Consider the following 24,074-nt stretch of genomic DNA (forward strand, 5'->3'; position numbering starts at 1 on the left):
AAAAAGATTAAAAAATTCTGGAAAAATGAAATTTTCGAAATTTTAAATTTTAATGAAATTCTGGAAAATAAATTTTAATGAAATTTTAAATTTTCTAAAATAAAAATGAAATTTTAATGAAAAATTTTCGAAATTTTTGAAATTTTCATTAGTATTTCTCAAAAATTTTCCGTGAATTTTTGTGTATTTATAAACCGAGAATAAGGGAAAAAATATGTGTATTTATAAACCGAGCTTAGGTTTTTTATGTATTTTTCGAAATTTTGAAATTTTCATTAGTATTTTTTCCGGGAATTTTTGTGTATTCATAAACCGGAAACTTTTTGTGTATTTATAAACTGAGAATAAGGGAAAAAATATACTGAAAAAACCTAAGCTCGACATATATACTAATCAAAATTTCGGAATTTCGAAAAATACATTTTTTCCAGAATTTCGAAATTTCGACATATATACTAATCAGAATATTTTTTATTTTCCAGAATTTTTTCATTATTTTTCATTTTATTAGATTATTTTATTTTTTAATCATTTTTTATTTTTATTAATTTTTTCAGATTTTTTTTTCTTTTTATTAATTTTTCCAGATTTTTTTAATTTTTTCCGTTTTTTTCATTTTTATTAATTTTTCAATTTTATAGAATTTTTTTAATATTTTTTTCAATTTTTTTTATTGATTTTTCATTTTTCCAGAATTTTTTAATTTTTTTTAATATTTTTCCAGAATTTTTTCAATTTTTTTTAATTTTTCAAGTTTAGGGGGCATTTTGCACATAAGTGTAAAATTTCAGGGGGGTAATTGATCATAACCGTAAACAGTTAACAGAAAAATTGACGGAGGGGGTAAATTGATTAACGTTATGCAATTTCAGGGGGGTAATTGATGTTTCATTAACTATTGGGAGGTATTTGACAAACCTTGCAATTTCAGGGGGGAAATTGCCTATTTACTCATTGTTTTTTAATTAATTTTAGGATGAAACATAGCCGTAATGACTTGAAATAATTGATGTGTGCTTCTAAAGATTTGAGTCTCATATATTAATTTTTTCACTTCATTTTCGAGAATTTTTAAAAATTCAATCACTGTTCACAAATTTCTTCACTTTTAATTGTTTATATTTATGTTGTATTGACGGGAGATTTCCGATAAATCTCAGTACTTATTTGGGAGCAAACTGAAAAGTGTTTGTATATTTCTCAAGTAACCGTCATATATTAATGTTTCTGGTGTTGATGGTGCCACTGGCATCTCCGCTGGAATTGTCTCATATTCCATTGCCTTGGATAGCGGCGTCGCTGCATTTACCATTTGGGTCGGCCATGAGACATACATTTTATCTTTTATCTTACTTTTAATTTATTTAATTGTTTATGATAGGAGATTGAATAGATGTATTTAGATTCAATGAAATTTTCAAACAAGTAGCAAATGATGAGATTTTTGTTTGTGATAATGAGAAGCTCGTGTATTTGCGAGCGATGTTTATCCTAATACTTCCATGACTTTGATGCTACTTTTTAATTCAATTTAACTAATGTTTTTAGTGCTTCAAGATTTTTAATTGTTTGCAATTTCCAATAGTTCGAGTATGAAAGCATACTCATATTTCTCTTTTTGGGGGTATGTTTGTTCAGTTGATACTTTGATTGGCTTATCTAGAATTCGTCAGCTCATTTTTTACGGGTGGCACTTTGGTGACATATTGTCACCGAATGTGTTGTGTTCAGAAATTTTGTTTAGAAATTTTGTTTTACGGGTGGCACTGTAGTCACCGTTTTTTCAGTCTAAATAACACAAATTCGTCAGCTCATTTTTACGGGTGGCACTGTATGTTTGTTCAGTTGATACTTTGATTGGCTTATCTAGAATTCGTCAGCTCATTTTTTACGGGTGGCACTTTGGTGACATATTGTCACCGAATGTGTTGTGTTCAGAAATTTTGTTTAGAAATTTTGTTTAGAAATTTTGTTTAGAAATTTTACGGGTGGCACTGTAGTCACCGTTTTTTCAGTCTATTGTTCAGAAATTTTGTTTTGATTTCATTCCAGAGAATCTATTGAATGTTTAATTGTTTATGTATGTTGTATTGACGGGAGATTTCCGATAAATCTCAGTACTTATTTGGGAGCAAACTGAAAAGTGTTTGTATATTTCTCAAGTAACCGTCATAAATTAATGTTTCTGGTGTTGATGGTGCCACTGGCATCTCCGCTGGAATTGTCTCATATTCCATTGCCTTGGATAGCGGCGTCGCTGCATTTACCATTTGGGTCGGCCATGAGACATACATTTTATCTTTTATCTTACTTTTAATTTATTTAATTGTTTATGATAGGAGATTGAATAGATGTATTTAGATTCAATGAAATTTTCAAACAAGTAGCAAATGATGAGATTTTTGTTTGTGATAATGAGAAGCTCGTGTATTTGCGAGCGATGTTTATCCTAATACTTCCATGACTTTGATGCTACTTTTTAATTCAATTTAACTAATGTTTTTAGTGCTTCAAGATTTTTAATTGTTTGCAATTTCCAATAGTTCGAGTATGAAAGCATACTCATATTTCTCTTTTTGGGGGTATGTTTGTTCAGTTGATACTTTGATTGGCTTATCTAGAATTCGTCAGCTCATTTTTTACGGGTGGCACTTTGGTGACATATTGTCACCGAATGTGTTGTGTTCAGAAATTTTGTTTAGAAATTTTGTTTTACGGGTGGCACTGTAGTCACCGTTTTTTCAGTCTAAATAACACAAATTCGTCAGCTCATTTTTACGGGTGGCACTGTATGTTTGTTCAGTTGATACTTTGATTGGCTTATCTAGAATTCGTCAGCTCATTTTTTACGGGTGGCACTTTGGTGACATATTGTCACCGAATGTGTTGTGTTCAGAAATTTTGTTTAGAAATTTTGTTTAGAAATTTTGTTTAGAAATTTTACGGGTGGCACTGTAGTCACCGTTTTTTCAGTCTATTGTTCAGAAATTTTGTTTTGATTTCATTCCAGAGAATCTATTGAATGTTTAATTGTTTATGTATGTTGTATTGACGGGAGATTTCCGATAAATCTCAGTACTTATTTGGGAGCAAACTGAAAAGTGTTTGTATATTTCTCAAGTAACCGTCATAAATTAATGTTTCTGGTGTTGATGGTGCCACTGGCATCTCCGCTGGAATTGTCTCATATTCCATTGCCTTGGATAGCGGCGTCGCTGCATTTACCATTTGGGTCGGCCATGAGACATACATTTTATCTTTTATCTTACTTTTAATTTATTTAATTGTTTATGATAGGAGATTGAATAGATGTATTTAGATTCAATGAAATTTTCAAACAAGTAGCAAATGATGAGATTTTTGTTTGTGATAATGAGAAGCTCGTGTATTTGCGAGCGATGTTTATCCTAATACTTCCATGACTTTGATGCTACTTTTTAATTCAATTTAACTAATGTTTTTAGTGCTTCAAGATTTTTAATTGTTTGCAATTTCCAATAGTTCGAGTATGAAAGCATACTCATATTTCTCTTTTTGGGGGTATGTTTGTTCAGTTGATACTTTGATTGGCTTATCTAGAATTCTTCAGCTCATTTTTTCCGGGTGTCACTTTGGTGACATAATGTTACCGTGACATTAAATCTGGGCGTGTGGCGCAAATTTAATGTCACGGTGACATTATGTCACCAAAATATTATCCATTTTTTACTTGCCCTGTTGTCGCGATATATGTCATGTATACACCTGTTGAGGGCTACACATTATGAAAATTTTTATAAGATGAAGTTGAATATTTATATTATCTTTGCAGGACAATTTAGTTGTGATTTGATAAATTGCCTACTATGATATGAAGATAATCACATTTGTCACTAAGTAGGTAGCAAGTGATTCCAATGGTGTATTTGTTGTCTGAATTGTGTTGTAATTTTAGATTTTTTGATATAATTCAAAATATTTAATTTCACACTGTTATTTTGACTTTCATTATCATACATATTTATGTTTTATGCAAAAGACGATATCAACTTAGTATTTCATAACTGTATAATTGAGCTAGATAAAGGATACTAATTGAGTATACCTAAAGTATTTTTTTTCCCCAAAATGTATACAAAATGTAGTCAATGTTCATTTCTCCTATCGAATGAGCTATTTGAAGGCTACCAAATGAGTTTTTGATCCGTCTATCCCAAATATACGAAGTTCTAACCATGAACAAGCCATTTCCCAATCAATGATAAATCATGTGACTTCAATTTCACCCAAATAAGAGCAAAAGAAAATATGTAAATTTTTTATTTATTATTGAACGTTTAATTATAAATTAATAGTTGCCCTCAAACCCTCTTGTTCTTTCTCATTTGGCCACTTGATTATTATTGTGTTTTGAATTGTTGGTCTAAACTCGAGTAAGGTTTCAATGGTTGTTGTTACCGTGAGGCTATAACACATACAAATACATGCATTTACATTAGTTATTTTAAAATGGTAATGGTTTAAGACTATGGTAATGGATATTACATTTCTTTTGAGATTAAACTAAATTAGTTGCTCAATGAAGAAAGTTGAAAATATTCAATTTTCATGTTCAAGAGATTAAACTTGAAAAAAGAGTTTAACAATAAGCATGTTGTTGAAACTAGGTTTTTCAACTAACCTTACACCTATTTAGTGAAACTAGCAAACATATTCAACTTTATCCACCTTCATTTGGCTCAATCAAGAGTCCAGACAAGTTGTAAGTAGCAATGTCTCTATATTGTTTCTGAGCATGACTGTCTTCAACATATACAATAAAAAAAACAACATTCAATTGCCTCAAATGCTTGTAAACAATGTTTCTAAAGAATTAATTAGTTATAGTACTAGGTTATGGCAAATGTTTGAAGTCACATGAACTCTTACGATGCAAACCTACTTTTAGTTTTAAATATCCTCCACTATAAACTCTAGTCCAAGATGATACTAAGTGCAATTGAATGGAAATTCAGCTCACGGCCTATTCAATAGTTGAACTTGAATATATTAATGTATGAGAAAGCTTGACTAAATATCTTCTTTGTTATCATGGGAGTGTGTTTGGATGAGGGAATTGGGAAATTTTAAAGAATTTAAAATTCTAGGCAATTTAAATGATTCAATTAAATTACTTTCATTTCTCAATTTTTGTTTGGATGGAGTAATAAAAAAAATTCATAGTCATCATTTTGGGCAAATTTTATAATTTTAATTTTTTTGGGCCGAATTTGAAAATTGAAGTTAGGGGTCAATTTGTAATTTTTAAAATTTTGTGGGATCAAATTATAATTTTTGAAAAAATTAAGGGGTCAATTCGCAATTTTTTTAAAAAAATATTGGGGTCAAATTGAAAATTTTGGAAATTTTTTCAAAATTTAACTTGAACAAAATACTTACTAAATTTCCATCATTTTGAAAATTCTTCAAATTTTTATCCAAACAATGGAATTCACCTCAAAGTATTTGAATTCCCTCAAAACATTACATTTCCATCCAAACACACTTGGAATATTGAAAAATTTCTTATCTGTTAAGCACAACCCAACTAAAGCAATGGATTTTGTGTAACTAAGCTGAAAGATTGCACTTTATTATCATTGCAGATTAAACACTTCTCATATTACCAAAAAAAGATTAAACACTTCTCACACTACGATATGCATTCCAATCATAATTTTCAATTCATAGAATCAAAAAATATGCATCTTTTAATGTAGAAACTTGGCGTAGCATCCATTCACTGTGGTATATGAAGTAAAAATATTTTTCGGATCTTGTCCAGGTGTTGGACATCCGTTGATGTTTGACACCAACACGGCACGACATTGGCACATAATTAGACTGAATTATGTGATTTTTTTAAGGCACATAATTAGACTGAATTATGTGATTTTTTAAAATTATTAATAGGGTCGGCGTATCAGTGTCTGTGTCATATCCAATATCCGTGTCTGTATCCGTGGTTCATAGATTATGGTAGACACCTTATGATGCTTTTGTGCTATTTGTGTCTAGGAAATCCATTCATTGTTTTCAGAAACAATGTCTACAACACCAAGACTTTTCATATTTCATGTATTTGTAGTGTGAGAATGCCTCCACCAAATCCACCGAGCATAACTCAGAAAATTGGAACCCCCAATACCACAGCAACATTTTTGGTTGACTCGTCATCTTTCTTTCACTATTTTATCTTTCTTGTCCATATACTTGTTTTTCCATCTTCAGTATGATGATTAATTTACAGGTCAGAATTATATTAACTAGGTATTCAACCGATGCGTTGCACGGGTTTGATTAAAATATTTTAATCAAGAATAGAAGGAAATAATTATGAATTATATTTTAACTCTATTAGTGTAAAAAAAAAAATTACGTTTTTTTTTTTTTTTAAATTTAGTCCATATGTAAATATGTGTTTTTGGTTTTAGTCCCTATACTAACCTCAGTTATCAACTAATGCCAAGTCACCAAGTGCCACATAAGCCTCCGTTAGCCAGCTCAGCGTTTTTTTTTTCTTCACGGAATTGGACGGCAGGGACGAATATCAAGTTTGGTAAATACAAGGGTTGTTTTAGAACAAAAAAATTTTACAAGGACGAAAACCAAAAATGCGCTAAATTGCATGGACCCTTTACATATTTAAGCCTATATTTTATAAAACACGTAAAATTTTGATTGACTATATCAAAGAATAACTTCATCCTTTTAGATTTCAAACTTTATTTTCTTCAAAATTGAGAAAGAATTAATTAAGTAATTCGGCTTAAGTGATTAACGAACTCCATCAAGTGACGAATTGTTGTTTTTGGATTTTCAAACTGTTGTATTTGAATTTCCAAATTTTATTATCTACCGAAATTGTTACTAGGTTGAGTCACGACCAGTTCGCTCTCTTTAAGACGTTTCGTGGCACTACCCAAAATTGTGCAAGGTAGACTATCAACCACGCCGCCTCCAGGATAAAACAAGCCCAGCTACAACTGTGCGGTTAACTACTGCACTGTAGAAAACCGTTCGAGAATTACACCTTCAAATATGGTACTAAGACCACTCTTTAATACTAAAACCACTTTAATATGGTATTATTACCATTCTATATGGTGCTAAGACCACTCAAATATGGTGTTTCCACCATTCTAACTTTTAAGTTCTCCAAACTTTCAATATGGTACTACGACCACTCAAATATGGTGATACCACCATTTCTCCTCAAATAGAAAAATATTTAAATAATTTATATACTGTTAAGATCATTCATAATTCCGACGGGACATTATTATTACGAAAGGGACTATGATCTTAATAGTACTCTTTATTCCGAAGGGACATATATTATCGAAAGGGACTATGAACTTAAGACCATTCTTAATTCCGAAGGGACATTAAACCGAAAAGGGACTATGGTCTTAAGAACACTCTTAAAAATATGGTTCAATCGATTGATCGAAGCCACTCGATACGGTACGTAACCGCTCTATTTGAAACCGAAAGGGACAGAAAGGAGTAGAAGCAGAAGAAACTTGTTAACACAAGTCGGAGGGAGAAGAGAAGAAAAGAATTCCCGACAACTCAATGAAATTCTTTTCGGTGTGTGGAATGCACTATGTGAGTTCTCTATTTATAGGGAAAACTCACAACTAATAAGTGAGAAACTTTGGGAACAAGTAATATGAGAAACTTTGGGAACAAGTAACATATTACTTTGTGATTAAGTAATTCACATATTAGATCTAGTACAAAAATATCTTAATTGAGTACCAAAATATATTAAATTTAGTACAAAAATATATTATATTATGTACCAAAATATTTTAGCAAAACTTGGGGACTAAGAAAGCACTTTCTAATAATGATTAAATTAATTATTTAATTTATCATTTCCAAATAATAAAATATATATCAATATATATTTTTTTCTCTAGTGCTTATGTACCCCCATTAATTAGAGGTACACCCCCACTATATAAACACTACTAATGTGTGTGTTCCATCCGATGTGGGACTTCCACTTTTTTCAATTCACACAACACTAATTCTACCCAACATGGGAATTTATGTTTAGTCTTTTTACTCAATTTCCACACATGTTCCAACAATCCCCCACTTGAATTTAAAAAATGGTTTCATAAATAACGTCAAAGACGTCTCCATAAGATTTGCTAGTAAACAAAGGTGTCGCCTACAACTTGAACCTCTGCATAGCGAGTAAAATTCTGATTAACAAGAGTTGCTTACAGCATTGAACTCTATCTCAGACATAGAACCCACACACAAACCTTTTCATAAGGTGTATTCTAAAAGCCCGTGCGTTTATGGCCTTGCACGTGTATCCTGGTTTTAACGAACGCTCTAGGTATTCTGCCCCGAATCCCATAGGAACCGGCCCTTAGTTCCACATTCGTATAGGTGAGTCTATCAGGAGTACTCCTGTAGCTATGTACTCCACTCCAAATAGAGTATAGATCTCATTAAGAGTTTCTATTATCTCATCCTTCTATCGCTGCAGGAATCATGCTTTCTTACTTTTATCATAGCATGTTCTATCACTTGTGACTCGTTATTACCCATTGAACCTATTTCTTGGGATCTCCAGTCATGTAGGTCGGGTTACCATCACTTGTGACCTTTGGGCATTAGTCCCATCCTATTGGATGTGTTTAGACTTTCTTTCTAGTAATTCCTTTCGTCAAAGGAATAACTAATTCTTTATCAGTACGTACACGATCTACTTTAACCGTTCCTTTTGAGAGTAGCTAGCTCTCTATTTCTCTATGTGTTCGTGCCTTAATAATCGTCTCTTACCATTGTGGTAACGATTCTCAATTTTGTAATAGCTGCAGACTATCACAACAAATTAACACTTCGGACAACGGTTTCACCCACTAAGGGTTCTCAGCTAGCAAGTATCTTATCAACTTGCTTCTTCACTAGTTTTCTCTAGTGTTCTCATCCCAGATTAATTCCATAGTGGACTGAGTCAATATCATTTGTTTTAACAAACAACTCCTCTAGTGATGCTCAATGTGCAGTCACTAGTCGCTAAATACTCATCTGAAGGATGTTCTATTTTATATATTGTACAATTTAAGTACAATAGGTTACTCCTCATGAAGTAATCCTAGAGTCATAGTCTTCTTAAGGCACCTCATGACTCTTTCTATAGCATGGCAATGCTTCTCATCCGTCTACTAGTAAACTTGCACAAGAGTTTCACGACATTAGCAATGTCGGGTCTAATACATTCAGTGGCTTACCTAAGGACTGCCAATGATGCTCGCATATTCTGTTTGTTTAACTCCATCTCAAGTGTTCTTACACTTTGATCATAATATATGATTGCAAGTTTACGGTGAAATAATAATATTTCCTTAAGAACTTCTCAACTTTGTGAGATTTATCAAAAAAATTCTTTTTTCTGATCTAGTAATCCTGAAACCAAGAATTACTTCAATTTTGTCTAGGTCTTTCTTATCAATGTTGTTGATAAACAATGATTTCACATAATTCATAACATGAATCTCTAAATCAAATATGAGCAAGTCGTCTTTATAGAGACTTATGATCGTGCAAATATTATTTGTCACTTTCATTCACTTTATACTCATTCGATAGCATTAGAATGTCAAATTTTTCATGCCATTCCTCAGGAGTTTATTTTAGACCATACAAATAATTATCTAACTTACAGACCTTGTTTTCTTGTCCATGAATCGCAAAACTTTCAGGTTATTTCATATAGATTTCTTCTTCTAGTTCACCATAAAAAGAGGCAACTTTCACATCCATTTGGAGTACTATCGAGTTATGAACGGCGGCTAAAGGGACTAGTACTCTTATGGATATGATTTTCGTGACTGGTGAATGAATGTCGAAGAAGTCTATATATTTCTCTTTGTCTAAAACCTTTGACTACAAGGAGAGCCTTGTATTCATCAACCGTTCCATCAGGTTTTAGTTCCTTTTTCCAAAATCCAAATACAGCCGATTAGTTTGCAACTATGAGGCAAGTCAACAAAGTGTCATGTTTTGTTAGACTCTAGAAAATCCATTTCATCGTTTATTGCTTCTTGCCAAAATTCAACATCCAATGAGGATATGTCTTATTTAAGGCTTAATGGATCTTCTTCCAATGTATAAACCAAGTTCATACTCTTTAGCAATTCTAGCTTTCTTACCTCCTTGAGGTTCTATAACATCTCATATGATGTTTTCATAACTATTTCTAATTACATGAATGTGATTAGATATAGTGCCCCCACTATTCTTTAATTTACAGGGGTACTTACTTCATAGAAATCAACATTTTTTAATTCTATGATCACTTTAACATTTAGGTCCTAAAACCTATATGCTTCGTTATTTATAACATACCTAATGAATACACATTCATAGGCTCTACTAGTGAGTTTAACTCTCTTGGGGTCCTGAAGCCAAATATAGTCCGGACAATCCCAAGTTCAAAAATAAGACAAGTTGGATTGTCTTTTCTTCAAAAATTTCTTAATTAGAATTTTTGTTCTTAGACTTGGGTACTCTATAAATTTCAATTTTCGTTATAAAAATTGAACATTCAAGCACATCAATTTTATTTTCCAAAATTCACAGTCATCAATAAATATGATAAAAATATTATTTTATCATTTCTAATTTATGTGTCATCAAATTAACACATATCATAATTTATTATGTTTAGAGATTCAATTCTCTAAATTCTGATTTATATGAACTTTTGGTTCATATATCTTGACTGCAATAAATAAAATTGTCTAATTATATAACGTTGGAATTAAGTCCAAGTTACTCAAAAATTAAATTCTTGTTCATGATCAATTTTGATATGTCAAATATTAAAATCACACAACTAATAAAATAGAAGAATTTAATTTTTAATGTACCATCAAGGTGCAATCTTTTTCCACAAGAATGCATGGTACACAAGTTTCTCTTTAAGTCTGAGTCAACTCAGTCTTATTCAATAGAAATCTGAAATTCAGATTCTTTTCAATATTTAGAGCATCCAACATGTCTAGATATCCAGTATGCCATTAAATTTATGGCAATTCTTGTTATTGTTTTAAAATAACACGTAAGGGACATTAAGTTTTATATAAAAATAAAACTTTATCATTTTCCATTCTTTGTTACTATTTTTGTAACAAATGGAACTAAATTATTTTTTTCTTGTTTTTGTAACAAAAAATACGCGACGCTCGTATTATGAGCTCCAAACGTTTTTTTCTCATGTTTTGTAACAATCAAAACTTGTTTGGTTCTGTAACTAATAATTTGTTTTGTAACAAATTATTGTTTTCATCAAATAAAATTTTATTGTTGTTGATTGAAACAACAATCACTTCATCGTTTCAGTCGAAAGATGTAAATCTATAGCTTGATTTATCCTTAATCTTAACCTCAATAAGTAACTTCTCCGGTAGACATAGCATATCGAAACGTCTTAAAATTGTTGTTTTTGGATTTTCAAACTGTTGTATTTGAATTTCCAAATTTTATTATCTACCGAAATTGTTACTAGGTTGAGTCACGACCAGTTCGCTCTCTTTAAGACGTTTCGTGGCACTACCCAAAATTGTGCAAGGTAGACTATCAACCACGCCGCCTCCAGGATAAAACAAGCCCAGCTACAACTGTGCGGTTAACTACTGCACTGTAGAAAACCGTTCGAGAATTACACCTTCAAATATGGTACTAAGACCACTCTTTAATACTGAAACCACTTTAATATGGTATTATTACCATTCTATATGGTGCTAAGACCACTCAAATATGGTGTTTCCACCATTCTAACTTTTAAGTTCTCCAAACTTTCAATATGGTACTACGACCACTCAAATATGGTGATACCACCATTTCTCCTCAAATAGAAAAATATTTAAATAATTTATATACTGTTAAGATCATTCATAATTCCGACGGGACATTATTATTACGAAAGGGACTATGATCTTAATAGTACTCTTTATTCCGAAGGGACATATATTATCGAAAGGGACTATGAACTTAAGACCATTCTTAATTCCGAAGGGACATTAAATCGAAAAGGGACTATGGTCTTAAGAACACTCTTAAAAATATGGTTCAATTGATTGATCGAAGCCACTCGATACGGTACGTAACCGCTCTATTTGAAACCGAAAGGGACAGAAAGGAGTAGAAGCAGAAGAAACTTGTTAACACAAGTCGGAGGGAGAAGAGAAGAAAAGAATTTCTGACAACTCAATGAAATTCTTTTCGGTGTGTGGAATGCACTATGTGAGTTCTCTATTTATAGGGAAAACTCACAACTAATAAGTGAGAAACTTTGGGAACAAGTAATATGAGAAACTTTGGGAACAAGTAACATATTACTTTGTGATTAAGTAATTCACATATTAGATCTAGTACAAAAATATCTTAATTGAGTACCAAAATATATTAAATTTAGTACAAAAATATATTATATTATGTACCAAAATATTTTAGCAAAACTTGGGGACTAAGAAAGCACTTTCTAAACTAAGAAAGCACTTTCTAATAATGATTAAATTAATTATTTAATTTATCTTAATTTATCATTTCCAAATAATAAAATACATATCAATATATATTTTTTCTCTAGTGCTTATGTACCCCCATTAATTAGAGGTACACCCCCACTATATAAACACTACTAATGTGTGTGTTCCATCCGATGTGGGACTTCCACTTTTTTCAATTCACACAACACTAGTTCTACCCAACATGGGAATTTATGTTTAGTCTTTTTACTCAATTTCCACACATGTTCCAACACGAATCGTTAAGGAAAATCCGCGTTTGAACAATTCTTAATCACACTATACATACTTTATGGTTGAACTCCAAATTTGAACAATTCTTAATCTCATACTTCTAAGAGCCGAAGAATTAACACATAAAATTAAGAAGAGAGTTAACCTATGTCACGGGGGACTCAGTTGGATTTGGTGACTTTGTGGAGGTAAATGTACTCTTAATTTAGTATAAATTTAGTGATTTATTTAGCCTGATGGATGAGAAGCAATTGCTGTCCTATGATGCCTTCCACACTGGTTATACAAAAATGCACAACAATAGGGTAATGTTAGGTCTTCATCAATTTCATGCCTTCCTTTAATATCCTTTGGCACAACTACTCCAATTTGAATACAGAATACCTTATGTGATGCACAAAAGTTTTTTTTTTTCCTTCTATTTTTCCTCTTTTAAACCAGGTTACTTGGTCTCTCCATGATTCCTCTGATTTCTACGATTACTTAGTTTTTTAGGAGCAATTAGAGTGAGAAGCCACATGAAAACTTCTAGGTTCATTAAAGCTTGTGTACACTTGGGTTGTCTCAAGACTCTCAAGTTGGGAGTCTCCACCAAGCATCTGTCCATTTAATTGATTTTGCAACTTTGATTTTTTTATCCCATCTGCAATGTATTTCGTTATAAAAATTAATTTAGACTGCATTGATTTTGTAATTTTTTTTTTGTCAGGTAGCCTAGCTAGTGGCTAGAATTCACCTTATAATAAATTAATTTAGACTGCATTGATTTTGTAAAATTTTTTTTTTTGTCAGGTAGCCTAGCTAGTGGCTAGAATTCACCTTATAAGGTGAATAAGTGATTCACCTTATAAGGTGATTTTTTTTGTCAGGTAGCCTAGCTAGTGGCTAGAATTCACCTTATAATAAATTAATTTAGACTGCATTGATTTTGTAAAATTTTTTTTTTTGTCAGGTAGCCTAGCTAGTGGCTAGAATTCACCTTATAAGGTGAATAAGTGATTCACCTTATAAGGTGATTTTTTTTGTCAGGTAGCCTAGCTAGTGGCTAGAATTCACCTTATAAGGTGAATAAGTGATTCACCTTATAAGGTGAATAAGTGGGGTGTCCGGGGTTCGAACCCCGGCCCCTGCATATAACAATGCATTGTCCTACCAACTGAGATATGCTCATGGGACTTGTAAAATTATTTTTATTTAAAAGTAAGTTAACTGTAAAAAGATTTATGTTTGTATACATTTATCTAAAGGTGAGTTGAATAATAAATTTATATGTACCCCTAACAAAATATTGAACTTATTTTTCATATCGGGGAATGGATCCTCTGCAGTCACTGCAGAGTCCAGTGAAATCTCAGCCTTTAAAGAAAAATTAATGCTTAAAAATAAAAATATTGAAAATTTAAAACTAGGAGAGATAAGATATTTAATGGTATAGATTCTACACTGCAGAAAACTGGAGAAAACAACACTGGAGAGAATCCTTTCCCTTCATAACGTACCCATGCATGCAACAGTTTGTTAAGAATCCATGTGGTTGCAGTTATATCAAGAATCAAACAGTACCATTTGATTTTAGGATAACTTTGATGTCTAGCTAGCACTTTAATATATATTATATTCTATGTTGCTTAATAGAGTAATTGTGTGAGACACTAACTTTATTCAATTAATAATTAAAAGACAAGTACCTATAAATTGACACACCAAGCTTCTCTCATCCTCTCATTTCTCAGTGCTCAATTTCTATGAATCTTGGTTATTTTTCTCTCTTAAAAAATTGTCTTTCTTTTTCATCTTGTGTTATTGTTCGTGTTGTTGTTCAACGAATCATTTGATGAGAAAAAAACTGCAGCAATATGATGGATTCGTTCCATAATTCCTAGTATTTATGGAGCATACAAAAGACGATATCAACTTAGTATTTCATAACTGTATAATTGAGCTAGATAAAGGATACTAATTGAGTATACCAAAACTCAGCATATCCCAAACTGAACAAGCTATATCCAAATCAATTGTATTAATTATTTATTTTTAAACTATGGTAATGGATATTTACATTTTCTTTTGAGATTAAACTAAATTAGAGTTAAACAAAAAACATGTTGAAACGAGATGGTTTTTCAACTAACCTTACACTTATTTAGGGAAACTAGCAAACATATTCAATTTTCATTTGCTAAAACATAAGGATTGTGTGAATGTGATCCAAACCCAAAATTTGAAGGTTTAATAGAAAACAGACCCCTTTAGTTTTGTTTTTCCTTTACTAAACATAACAAATTACATATAATGAATGGGATGATTTTTGCATTTTTATTCAAAACAGAAATAGCCTCATTTGTATGTGCTGAGAGCATTTGCAACTAAGCAAAAGACTGTGTGACGATAATTATCATAACTAAGTGATAATTTTAAGTGCAATTAAATGGAAATTTATCTCACCTTTTCAATATTTGAACATTAATGTATGAGAAGACTTGACTAAATATTTTGGGAGGTCTCTAAATGTAGAATATTCTGTTAAGCACAACCCATTTCAAGCAATGGATTTTGTTTAACTAAGCTGAATGATTCTGCACTTTATTATATTAAACACTTCTAACACTTTCACATGCATTCCAATCATAAATTTCAATTCATAGAATCATATGTATCTGTGAACCTAGAAACTTGGCGTAGCATCCATTCATTGTGTCAAATCAAATCATATGTATCTTTTGAACTTAGTGTCGGACACGTGTCAATGTCTGACATCGACACGACACGTCGACACATAATTAGATTGAATTATGTGATTTTTTTCAAACTATTCACAGGATCAGTGTGTCAGTGTTCGTGTCGTATTCAATGTCCGTGTTTATATTTGTGCTTCTTCATTGATTGTGGTAGACACCTTATGATGCATTTGTGCTGTTTGTGTCTAGGAAATCCCTTCATTTTTTTTTCGCAAACATTAATTCAAAGAACCACTTATGCGTCTAATCTACAACACCATAAACTTTTCCTATTTCACGTGTTTGTAGTGTGAGAACGCCTTCACCAAACAAACGAACATAACTCAGAAAAAATTGGATGCCCCATTACCACTCTGATTTTAGGGAGTTCTCATTCCCTTCACTATTTTATCTTTCTTGTCCTAACTAAAGTGTGCCCATACTTTAAATTACCTTTGTGATACCCATTGAGGACAATGTTTAATTTAAGTGTGGGTGGAGATATTTTATTATATTAGTTTATGTTGTTTCTTTAAAACAATTGTGAATGATTCCCTTATTTTGGGACTTTAGATTTTGGGGGAGGGAAATGAATGATTTCCTTTCTTAAGAGTGATAATTTGGAATATCAGTGGACAATGAGATTGATGCCCTATATTAGTCGATCATTGGACATGATGCTGAGTTTTGTTTTTAAAAAGAGTGATAATTTGTATTTGAATATTAACTTGAAATATGATTCACTTAGAAATTATAGTAAAAACGTTTCACAGGCTCACACAATAACCAAATAATTGAACTCAAAAGGTTATTGAACTTCACACGAATTCTTCAAAAAAAACCGAGTTCGATTTTTAGGTCAAATAATTTTTGACGAAACTTTAATTATCTTCCGTCCAAACTCCGGATTACTAATGTCATTTTCCTTAGAAATTGAAGGATTAAAAAAAAAACGTCTCACACACAGTGAAAGATGAAATATATGTCTAACCAATGTTTTTGTCCTCATCATTTGCCTATAAATACTTCCCATATGCTTGTTACTTTATCTGTGCCTCCCAAACTCCCTTTCTCTAAAGCAAATAAGCTCGATTCTTATTTTTTCTACTCCTACTACTACAACGGCTATTCCCTTTTCAATCGTTTACTAAGAGTTTATATATATATATATATATATATATATATATATATATATATATATATATATATATATATATATATATAACTCCTCTTTTTAGTGCTTTACTATACCATTTATGTGATTTTTATACTTTTTGTTGTTTTTTTAGTTTATTTTTCTATCTATATTATTGTTCTTCTAAATTTAGTGTAAATTTAGGGTGTGTTATGAAAAAGAAATGGTAGTTTAGAGAAAAATGGAGTAATGTAGGAGATAGAGAAAAAAAAAAAGGTAATGTTAATTTACCCTTTACCCTTTACAAAATCACCAAATCTCAATCCAATGGAGTCAATGAGAGATGTTATTTGAACTTTAAAATTGACAATGCATTCTAACATATAAACAATATTATTGATATTCATTGATATGATTTGGGAGAGAGAGAAACTAATTGAAAAAAAATGGAACCTTACGTTGCCAAAAAACCAACATATTTCTTGTCAAAGTAACAATTATGAATTTAGATACAAGCATAAACAAATTCAAAGAGGATTAGTGTTCAGTATAAAATTTAATGGTATTGCTATGTTAAGAAAATAGTCTTGCTATCCGTAATCTCCTTTTGAGGGAATTCAACTTTTATGAGTTTTGTGTGGTCCGATACTTTGATTTCACTATGTTCACGAGAGTTGATACTCTTGGAAGGAGATTACATATAATAGTCAATTTGCTAAACAAAAAAAATACTGTTATTCTTAACTTAATAATTAACACAAATCACACTCGGATTTTGAGGAATGAAATCAACTTTTATAGTGAATCTTTTTATTCTCTTCATTTCATGTTAGTTATTACTCCATCCGTTTCAAAATGAGTGTCGTTTTAGATGTTTACACACATATTAAGAAATGCAATGATTAAAAGAAAGAAAATGATTATTTTACCAAATTATCCTTATTAACTATTGGTTAGTTTTAAAAGTAATACTTTGGAAGTAGTGTGCAGAGTATTAATTGGCGGGTACAATTGAAAAGAAAAAGTTATTATTGCATTGGAAACTGGAAGCGACACTCATTTTGAAACGGAGGGAGTACTTATTATTGTGAAGAATGGTTACTTCATTGCATAAAAACCAAATAATAAAGATTATAAGTAGAAAATCACGAACATGGAGATAGTTTCATTAATATGAAAAGAAGTGAGTTTCATTAACCCAATGAGAAAATAGAAATAAATGAAGCTATTTCAGAAAGTAAACGATGATGAACAACATAACACAATTATGATAGGAAGAGAGCGATTGAGAATGTGAAAGAAAGATCGATTGTGTGTTATGCTTCGAAATGGTTACATGGCGCCGTCAAGTTGAGGTATTTTCTTCTTTGTCTTTTTTAGTGATTTATTTATCCCGAGGGATGTGAAGCAATTACTATCCTATGATGCCTTGCATACTGGTTATACTTTGGGTAGTGTTAGGTCTTCACTAATTTCACGCCTTCCTTTAATATCCTTTGGCACACCTACTCCAATTTAAATACCTCATGTGATGCACAAAAGTTTTTTCTTTCTTACTATTTTTCCTCTTTTAGGAGCCCTTAGAGGTGGGGTTTACAATGCACAAGCAAAAGAGTTGTGCACAACACAAACTTGTGCAAATGGTGGGCCCAAATCAAATCTGGACCGTTCATATATTATTATTTTAATGCCAACAGTTGAGATTTGTTTGGATTTGGGAATGGGTGACCTGCTGCCACAAAGGGAGAGAGGGCATGTGGGTCCCACGCGGGTCCCACCCCTTTGATTAAATCAGAATATTTTATTTCATTTTTTTGGTAGATTTTGTATTGGGCTTGGGCTTGGCATTTGTAGAGTAAAATTTTGTCTATGGGCTTCCAAATTTAATTTTCTTGGCCCAAAAAAAAGGAAATATTTTTAGCATTGCATAATTTTATTTATTTTTGGCCGAAAATTGCATTTAATTTAATATGGAAAAGTCTGAAAAAGAATTAATAATTAGTAGAAGTTGTTTTATTAAATTGGACGGTTGTAATTGGATTTTAATTTTCTGGGAAAAATTATAAGATGAATAATTTGCTTCATATTTTTAAGAACAAAAATTTACTTGTTGTTTTTGCAGTTTAAGCACTGTTTTATTATTATTATTATTTTTTTTTTTGGTCAAGTAGCTTAGTGGCTATAGCTTATTTTTTTTGGTCAAGTAGCTTAGTGGCTATAGCTCACACATATAATATGTGGAGAAGTGGGGTGTCCGGGGTTCGAACCCCGGCCCCTGCATATAATATGCAATATCCCTACCAACTGAGCTAAGCTCACGGGGATAGCAGTGTTTTATTAAATTGTTGTTTTGCAACCATCACATTCGCATATTCATATTTTTGAAGGTTGTACGTGAACTTAATTTACTTGTATGTATACACGTGAAATCAATCTACGTACATGTGAAATGAATTAACGTAGGTGAATTTATGGCAAAATTGTAAGTGTATTCCATTTTCGAGCAACACGAAAATTTTTGGGAAAAATTGACCGAAATCAATTCAGCCAAGTGATGTGCTTCACAATCACATATGATATTGTTCAATTATTGCATTTCTTATCAATTCAATTTTTGGTGTTGTTCAATAATGGGATGGATAAATCTGCAACCTATATTGTTTACTTTTTAAAATAAAAAAAATCAAGGTGAATTGAATTTACGTTCATCGCCATGCATCAAAATATTTATAATATACTAAATCATATTTATAGATTAAATATACTAAATCATATTTATAAATTAAATATACAATAAATACTCCCTCCATTCCTTTTCTTTTGATGTTTTAGGTGATTGCACAAATATTAAGGAATCATTAAATTATAGGAATAATTGTATGGTTTATACTAAAATACCCTTACTTACTCCTTGATTTTTTTTTTCTCATAATTCTAATCTCCTTAATTATTGAAACTCCCCACACAAATTCCATTTATTATTTAAACTTCCAATTTTCAAAGTGTGTTTTTCAACAAGGGTAAAATTGGATAAAAAGTATTAAAAATTCTAAAACATCAAAAGTTTTGGAATAAAGTTTAAGCTCTAAAACATCAAAAGAAAAGGAATGGAGGGAGTAATAATTATAAATTAAAGATACATTAAATCGAAAAAGAATAAAAATTTAGTATAAGTTGTTGAAGTAAATTGAGAAAATTTATAGAATTGGATTTTTTTTTCGGAAAATTTAGAATATTTAATAATTGGATAAAATTTTTGTAATTATAATTTTTTTTTCGAAAATTTTGATAATTGGACAAAAATTTAGTAATTGGCTTTTTTATTTTCTTCGAAAATTTAGAATATGCATAAATAAATAGACAGTTTAGTCACTATTATAAACAAAATATACCATGTTAGGTTTATTTAATAAATAGTGTGTGTGATGTATATTTATGACCACATAGATTAATTATTGAATAAATAAAAAAATGTCAAGTTTTGGTTATTTTGGTGACCAAAGTGTGTACATTATTGTTGAATGGGTCAAGGTAAATTTTTTTCTTCCCTTATCTAATGTAGATCTAGATCTATTGAAGGTAATAAAACTTTGTTGTCACTGCTGCAGACAAGTGATGTTGTTAATAACAGTTCGACCTTGTCTACTAATGCAAATGTGAGTGCTTAATTACCAAGATAGAATTGAAAAAGATGGTTAGTGTTGTTTATCGGTAGATTTGATTTATGAGCTATGAGACAAGACATTGCGATGCCTAGTGGGAGAAAGCTTAGTTTGTTGTTAACTTGATTTGTGATATTTATCCTTATAAAACACATATTTATGTTATATAATTGAGGGTTATTTCCAAGTTTTAATTTTTGTGTTTCAGGAATAAGTTTGACTCAGGAGCAGTGGCTAGCCTTCAAAGAAAATTGTGCCTGACATAGAACAAGCCATTCAGAAAAAGGAGTCACGCGCATAAGGATGAGAAGATTTCCATATGCAGGTTGAAGTATTCATGTCGTTGTCTTATGATTGCCAAGTGATGTGGTGATACTTGATGTCTCAACTCTCAAGTGACATGACTTTGCTTTGTACCTCAACCATTTTGTTCAGGACTTTAAATCACTGAATCATGTTTTGTTCAGTGTAGTGCAATTGGAGTAGAACTTTGTAGGAAAACTCTAGAGAAGGTGAAATGAATGCTATTCAATGCAGTAATATGATATTTCCTTCCAAATATTTCTCTCTGATGGTTTTGTGTTTGGTAATATGCCAATAAGAAATTCTCAAATGAAACGTAATAATTAAAGTGGGCTTAAATGTGTCATTGGTCCCTGCATTTTCATGAATTTTTGGTATTGGTCCCTACACTTTTTTTTGTTTGGTTTTAGTCCCTGCACTTTGTAAAAGTATTGCTATTGGTCCTTCCATTAATAAAAAAAAGTTGGAACTAACGGTTTGGTTTTGTTGAAGTTTTTCTGTTACAAAAAAAGGGGGATTTGTTTTAGGGGATTGGAATGAATTAACGTTACCCACAAAAAGGGTTGATTGAAAACAAATTAGTTTTGGTGGGATTTAATCTATGAAGATCGGTTACTACTGAAGCAATAGAATTATCAAAGAACAATGATTCAAATTTTGTGATATATACGATTGCGTTGTAAAACCTTTGTAGATATTTTAGGGTCTGTTTGAAACACTTTTTGCTTTTAGCTTTCAAAATATGTTTCAAAAATTAAAAACCAAAACACAATTTACCTGTTTCAAATTTTTAGTCCCCAATACTTAAAAAACCAATACTCTTTTCAAAACTTATATTTTAAAAATAGTTTATCAAACAAGTTTTTTAATTTTTGAAGTTTTTAAAAACTAGAAAAGAGTTTTTGAAAAGTATTTCAAACGGGCCCTTAATCTTTCGATGATGCCTTGTCTTTGCTATGGTTATAGAACCTATGTTTCTATTTTGCTTCCTGATGCTTACCTTTCGGTTGTAATTGAGTGTTCCACTAAGTTTTGCAAGAGATGAGATGGTGGTGATAAATTGAGGAAGAAGATGAATTAGGCTCTGGTTCCGTATGTCAAACGCTCATTAAATGAGATTTTATTTTGTTTATTAATATTTTTTTTGAACAGATTTTGTTTATTAATATTATTATTATTCTAAATAATATATTTGTTAATAAATTAAATAAATAACAGATTAATAACAATTTTGTCTTTTACTATGCCACGTGGCATAAAATAATCGGGTCATGTGATATTATGTTAGTTTTAACTTTTTTTTTTATTAACGGAAGGACCAATAGCAATACTTTTACAAAGTGTAGGGACTAAAACCAAACAAAAAAAAGTGTAGGGACCAATGCCAAAAATTGGTGAAAGTGCAGGGACCAATGACTCATTTAAGCCATTAAAGTGTCATCAATTGTAAATTAAGGAACCAAAATTGAGTAAATTTATTTTTAAAAGACCAAAGTAAAATTTAAAATTAACTTATAGATCAAAAATATAATTTACCTAAATTTAGAAACTATCAAAAATGCTATTATGTCATGTATGGCTCGGCCTTGGAGACTACCTACCAAGCTTTCCCTTTCCTTTCAAAAACAATTTCTTTATTTTTAGGCAACCTATTTTACCTTTTCATTTGTCTAATCTAATCTAATAAACTCGTAAGGTAACATGTGTGGTGAATTTTTTTCTTCTCTTTTTATTTTATTTTTCCCATATTCACACAAAATACATTTTAAAATGGGGAAGGAAAAAAAATTCAAAAAAAAAATGGGGAAGGAAAAAGAAACCATCGGCTGCTAAGTCAAGACATTCGATTTTACAGGTTATTTGGTTTGCAACAGTGTGGGAAATATGGAAAGAAAGAAACAACAGAATTTTTAATGCAAAAGAAAGCTCAATTATGTAGGTGGTGGACAAAATAAAGTCATTAACTTATAGGTGGTTGAAGGAGAAACTCGTAACTCTTCCTTTTAATTATCATGGATGGTGGCTTAGACCGTTTACCGTTTTAGGCATAGGCTAATTTTCTGTTGTTGTTTCTTGTGGTCCTCTGGGTGTTGGCTTTTGCCTTGTAATTATTGTTTATCCTTTGGATTTTTTTTTTAAGGAGTTTATACTTTGGATTGACTTTGTTTTTTTGGTAATATATTTTATTTTAACTCTTCAAAAAAAAAAAAATTTAAAACTAAACTATTTTATATATTTCTCCACCAGATTCCAACCATATCTAAATAATAATTACATCCATTAAATATTATTCATTGATTTAATACTAATTCATAGAAATAATATTTTAATTCTCTATTCAGTACCATTTCTCCTTTTCCTGTTTATTTTTTTAATCTCCAATTTGGACAAGTCTTAGGAAAGTTCTTTTTTTTTTTGAAAGGGTCTTAGGAAAGTTTGGAACTCAATTACCTGAACTACAAAACAAGGATCCATTTATAAATTTCGACATTTTCATTTCCTTTTTAAACTCCAAAAATTCAATATATATATTTTCTTTCTATTTTTTCAAGACCAGAATATTATTTTTCCTCTTTCAAATTTTAGATTTTTTTTTTCTTCATCTAACTCTACTATTTTTTTTTATTTAACGATGAAATTTATGCACATGGTGCAACTATTGTTCTTGTTTAATGCTTTAGTTTCTCAAGCTTTTAATTTGATTTTTAAAGCTTAAAATTTTAATCTGTTAATTATTTTTCTTTTGAACAAAAATATTTACCAGTGAAGTTTTGAGTGTTATATGAGTTAATAAGTGTTTGAAAACATGGAGGCTAGTGGCGGCGTTACGGTGGTCGGGTCCGATCTGATGCTCCGTCGGAGTACCACGTAGCTCCAAGAACAGACAACCAAACTCCGACCACTGGATCGGATATCGTCGTCTGCTCCGTTGCCGCTGGTGATCGATTTCACGGCGGAGAAGCGTGCAAAAGTGAAGCCAATTAGCTCTGTGATATGCTTCTCTGTCAAACAAACATGAAGGATGGGGGAAAGAAAATTAAGGTGAGAGTGAGAACCAAGCTGATGGCACGTGTTTCTAAGGGGGTGTGAATTACTACTCTCCATGTTTCAATTTTAGTAGAGGGTATACAAGTAATTGCTGAGAAGTGGTGGTTTTTAAGGGGGTGTGAGCAGCAGAAACAATAAATGGAATAGTTTATAATATAATATGTTTCATTAAAATATTCCAGTAGGTAAAAAAGCACTTTTTTACCGCCAGCTGTCCTTAATTTCTTCCCTTGTGCATGTGCACAACTCTTTTGCTTGTGCATCCTAAATGCCACCGCAATTAGAGTGAGAAGCCACGTGAAAACTTTTAGCAAGGTTCATTAAAGCTTGTGCACACTTCGATTGTGTCAAGACTCTCAAGTTGAGAGTCTCAACCAAGCATCCATTTGATTGATTT

The 24,074-nt window shown here is 31.2% G+C and overlaps 1 long non-coding RNA gene, 3 other non-coding genes and 1 pseudogene across 4 annotated transcripts; all 5 read left to right on the forward strand.

Annotated features, from left to right (window-relative positions):
- Window positions 1-1,426: 1,426 nt before the first annotated feature.
- LOC146912294 (small nucleolar RNA R72) lies at window positions 1,427-1,517 on the forward strand. The gene has a single exon (XR_015016897.1). It is a non-coding gene; the product is annotated as a small nucleolar RNA R72 (small nucleolar RNA).
- Window positions 1,518-2,384: 867 nt separating this feature from the next.
- On the forward strand, window positions 2,385-2,475 carry LOC146912295 (small nucleolar RNA R72). The gene has a single exon (XR_015016898.1). It is a non-coding gene; the product is annotated as a small nucleolar RNA R72 (small nucleolar RNA).
- Window positions 2,476-3,342: 867 nt separating this feature from the next.
- Window positions 3,343-3,433, forward strand: LOC146912296 (small nucleolar RNA R72). Its single transcript, XR_015016899.1, has one exon. It is a non-coding gene; the product is annotated as a small nucleolar RNA R72 (small nucleolar RNA).
- An 11,203-nt stretch (window positions 3,434-14,636) lies between these two features.
- On the forward strand, window positions 14,637-14,707 carry LOC146912297 (small nucleolar RNA Z199; annotated as a pseudogene).
- Window positions 14,708-20,205: 5,498 nt separating this feature from the next.
- On the forward strand, window positions 20,206-20,866 carry LOC146912298 (uncharacterized). Its single transcript, XR_015014624.1, has 2 exons — window positions 20,206-20,320; window positions 20,535-20,866. It is a non-coding gene; the product is annotated as an uncharacterized LOC146912298 (long non-coding RNA).
- The last annotated feature ends 3,208 nt before the right edge of the window (window positions 20,867-24,074 follow it).

Source organism: Medicago sativa, chromosome 6, assembly GCF_051527215.1.
Source record: "Medicago sativa cultivar Bolivia chromosome 6, Bolivia_mono, whole genome shotgun sequence".
Classification (NCBI taxonomy): Eukaryota; Viridiplantae; Streptophyta; class Magnoliopsida; order Fabales; family Fabaceae; genus Medicago; species Medicago sativa.